General features: G+C 36.0%; 1 long non-coding RNA gene across 1 annotated transcript; it reads left to right on the forward strand.

Annotated features, from left to right (window-relative positions):
- LOC140503099 (uncharacterized) lies at window positions 1–3,248 on the forward strand. The gene is made up of 2 exons (XR_011966699.1): window positions 1–1,680; window positions 2,286–3,248. It is a non-coding gene; the product is annotated as an uncharacterized lncRNA (long non-coding RNA).
- Window positions 3,249–4,743: the final 1,495 nt, after the last annotated feature.

The raw sequence follows: 4,743 nt of genomic DNA on the forward strand, positions 1-4,743 counted from the left end.
GATCAAATATCTATACCTTGTTGTTGTTTTTCAGGTGTCTATACTTGCAATGTTTTTCATTCTGTGTAGCTTACAGATTATTAGTATTTGTGATAACTATTTAAGTATTGTTTTTAATTTTTATGAATCCTATTCATGCAATTGCGGGCAATAGTTAAATCTGTAATAACGCTCTGATCCCAGTATAGTATGTTAATTGAGTTCTCCAGGGTTTATTAAAGTCCATATTTGTGCCATAACGATTTTCATCCATAAATCCCATGAAAGAGAGCAAGCTTCTGATACATAATTTTAGGCAAAATGTTATGTCTTGCTAAGTATTTAGTAAATGGTAAATTTTTTGCCCTGCAATGATGCATTGAACAATCTCCACTGTTTTCTATCATCTTCTGCAAGAGCTCTTTTCCAGTTCTCACAGCTGTTAGTACCTTCTCCTCTAATAATACCTTCTACTTACTTTATAATCTGTATAAGCCTACTTATTTTCATGTTTGCTTCCCCCATTAGAATATGAATTCCTTGAGAGCAAATATTATTTTTCCTTTCTTTGTATACCTAGCACTTAGCACTGATTCTCTACATTGATCTCTAAATCTGGGATCCTTCAGAATAACCCTTCTGTTAATCAAAGCTATCTATAGCACTATGAAAAAATTCTCTAAATCACTATTGATTGGAGAAATGCAAATTAAACAATTCTGAGGTACTACCTCATGCCTATTAGATTGGCTAATAGGGCAAAAAAGTAAAATGACAAATGTTGGAGGGTATATGGGAAAAAATGAGACATTAATACACTATAGTGGAGTTATGAACTGATACTAACATTCTGTAGAACAATTTGGAACTATGTCCAAAAAGCTATAAGACCATGCATATGCTTTGACCTACCAATACCACTTCTAGGTCTCTAGTCAAAAGAAGAATTTTTAAAAAAGGAAAAGGATCTATATGTACAAAATTATTTATAGCAACCCTTTTCTGAGGGGAAAGAATTGGAAATTGTGGGGATGCCCATCAATTGAGGAATGGCTGAACAAATTGTAGTGTGTGATTGTAATGGAATACTATTGTTCTATAAGAAATGATGAGCAGGATGGTCTCAGAAAAATCTTGAAAGACTTACGTGAACTGATGCAAAGTGATATGTACTGTGTTCAAAGTAACAGTAATGTTGTAAGATGATCAGTTATGAATGACTTAGCTACTCTCAACAATACAACGACTCAAGACAGCTCTGAAGGACTTATGATAAAAAATGCTATCCATCCCAGAGAAAGAACTGGGGGTGTCCTTATTTTAATTGTCTTTATTTTTTTTGAATTTTTTTGATGGATCTATGTTTTCTTTCACAAAATGGCTAATATGGAAATATGTTTTGTGTGACTACACATGTGTAACCTATGTTGAATTGCTTGTCTTCTCAATGAGGGGGGTGGGAAGGGAGGATAAAAGAGAATTTTGAACTCGAAAGCTTTAAAAACAAATGTTAAAAATTGTTTTTTACATGTAACTGGGGGGAAATAAAATACTAAATTAAAAATAATAATAATAACCCTTCTGCAGTTTCTGGTGGCAAGGACTTGTACCTGAGTTGCCATCATAATTGCTCTATTTGCCATGGAGGACCATGAAGATTGCACTCATGGATCTTAAGAGTTTTATGGGCTCTATCCAAAAGTAAGTCACTTTTAGATATATTCAACAAATTCAATTGTGCATACCTGTTATGAGCCTTTACAGTTTGCATAGTGAAGTAATAATTACTTATTCCAAAAGTATATATGTAAGTTTTTAACCAGTTTATCATGTGCTCTAAGAACATTTATCAATCTTTTCCATCTTTTTAGAAGTGTTAATCTTTTGGTAGTTGCCTTGGGATGATAAGTCCTATCTTTTGTTAATTTTTATAACTTTTAGGGTACTTATCAAATATTACAATCCATTTTACAATTACAAAATTATGCAACAATACTAGAATAATTGCATATGTTTAACAGACTAAATGAGCTGATCTACTGAAAGCAAGATATCTCAATGAGAGAGAGAGAGAGAGAGAGAGAGAGAGAGAGAGAGAGAGAGAGAGAGAGAGAGAGAGAAACAGAGAGACAGAGAGACAGAGAGTTAGAGAGAGACAGAGACAGAGAGACAGAGAGAGAGAGGAATCGATCTCACCCAAAGGGAAATTCCCCAGAGGCTTTGGGGAGGCAAGCTGGGAATTTGGGACATTTTGAAATGCTTCTACATTTCTGTTGATTCCTCAAGTCTTTTCTCTCTTTCCACAGAAATGATACTGAGAAGAGTCTGGGTCCATATGTGTCCTCTCGCTCAAACTGGGAAGGAAGAAAATGTCTTTGCTCCAAAGGTTTCCTGCCAACTTCTCTACTCATACAGGCTCAGCATGGAGTCACCAATCTCTCCACTACTAAGGAAAGTATTATGCAAATGTTCTAGGCTTAAAGCCAAGGTTTTGTTAGTATTGAGTAGGTGTTAATTGCTTTAAAAGTTTTCTTCCCACTCAGCTTTGATTTCAATAGCTCTCTTTACATACTCAGCCAGAGCCTTCTCCTTCATATCTTTATGACTGTTGTATCTTACCTGTAAGACATCAATGTTTCTGTCTATGTCACCTTCATCAATTGGTTCATTGCGATCTCCAGATTCAAGCTTGCAATGATCAATCTTTCCCTTTCTTTTATGCATTCTGAATTTATGCTTATAAAGTGCAAATGACATCTTTATATCATTGGAAAAGAATTTCATTAGTTGTAGAAACCAATTAATTTGTTTTTCAATAGAGCAATATAGCTTGATATCATCCATATATATCAAATGGTTTTATGTACAAGGTTCAAGTCTTTCTTTAATTTAGAAGCCATATGTAGCTCTATTTAGGAAAGATGACAAAATTAAGGCTAGGCAGAACCATAATGAGTGTAAATAGTCTTCCTCAAAAATGTCATGTTTTATATAAATAGTGCTTCACTTTATTGTGTTGGAAGTATCATTATTATTATGAACACAGTGATAATAAGTGGGTATATTGTTAATTTACTCCTGTTTTCTTCATTCTTCATCACTTCATATTTCATTGTTTTATTCATTGTTGACACTTCTTATGATGCAGTAATATTCCATTAAATTAATATACTGTAATTTGTTCAGCCATTCCCCAGTCATTGGACATATGGGTTACTTTAATGATACTATGAATATTTCTGTACTAATAAACCTGCTTTTTCTTTCAAGTTCTTTTGTGTCATTTAGTTATTAATCAAAACAATATTTTTATAATCTTCCTATGGTAACTGCATAAAAATTGAGAATAGGTTTGGGGGGACAGAAATGTTCTGTAGTAAACCCTTATTATGGCGCTCCAGTAAATGCCATTGCCCTAAACTAATTGTCTCTCCTCACTGTTTTCTGAAAGGAAAGTGGAGGCTCATGACCTAAAGTTTTAGGAGTGTGGACCCAGAGAGTATCTTAAACCTGGAATAATTGTACTCTAGAAAGCTGAACCTCTGAATATAAGAAACCTACGGAGCTCAATGTGCATGTGTAATGAAGATTTGGCCCATGTGTAGGCTTCATCCAGCGATGCAAACTCTATACACAGACGATGTTAGGGCACTTACTTCCCAGATAATCATGATGACATAAATGGGAAATGCCTTGAAGAGCCCTGAGCATGAGCAGACATTCTGTAGTCAGCTAAGCAGGTGCTGAAGAAGAGACTCTTTGAATAGCTAAAAAGGTATTCAAAAAGACCTGTCTGCTTTTCCCTTTTGCCTCATTTGGTGACTTTTCTCCCAGTATCCCAGAGACCATGCAGTAACAGAAAGGCTGTAGGGCCTTCTCCAGTCTGAGACCATGTGGCCCCAGGAAACAGGTTTCAGTCTTTGGATTTTCTGGTTGTTCATTTTCATTCTAGGTAAAGGGAGTGGAGCCTCTAACTTAGAAAGTTTTAAAAGTTGAGATAGTGTGCCACGGAAATTCAGGCTGGATTTTTAAACCAATGTAGCACTGATGCCTTGAGGAGCAAGGAATGATCTTCAAGCATAACCTTGGAGGCCCAAAGCCCTTTAAAAGATTAATCTCAGAGTTATGCTGCATCAGACCCTGAATTTGGTGGGATCAGTGCTATATAAGAACAGAGCTAAGTTTTGAGTGTAATCTCCCATACAAACCAAGATGGTGTCGATAAAAGCCCCAGAAATATTAGGGAAAATGTACTTTGTTCTTGCTCTGCCTTTGAAGTAAATATCTCTACATAAAAGCTATTTGATGTTAGGTGGTTAAATGGAACTGGGGGAGCTAGTCACAGCTTCCCCCCCATAAAATGGGGAAAACATAGCCATTTGGGGCCCAAACCAATGGCATTAGAGAAGAGGCACTCCAACTTGTTGTAGAACACTAGAACTCTGAGGGGAAGATGCAGCAAACCCGCCCCTGAGAGAATGTGGCCAGAGCCACATATGTGCCATATGTTACATATGTACATAATAATCCTGAGGAGGAGGGAAAAAGCACTAATAATTGACATGATCAGAAAACCATTCTACGTGAGATAAATCTTAAAATAAGCATAAGGGGGAAAAGTAGGGTCAAAGATTTTATCACTGGAAGGAACCTTGGGTGAAGTCAAACACCCAAGTGAAGAGGTCATGTGGCAAAGAGAGAATCCATCTCAGCTAGGAAAGAAGAGTAAATAGGAGATGGGATTTTAAAGAACAGATTAAGAGA

This window comes from Notamacropus eugenii, chromosome 5, assembly GCF_028372415.1.
Source record: "Notamacropus eugenii isolate mMacEug1 chromosome 5, mMacEug1.pri_v2, whole genome shotgun sequence".
Lineage (NCBI taxonomy): Eukaryota > Metazoa > Chordata > Mammalia > Diprotodontia > Macropodidae > Notamacropus > Notamacropus eugenii.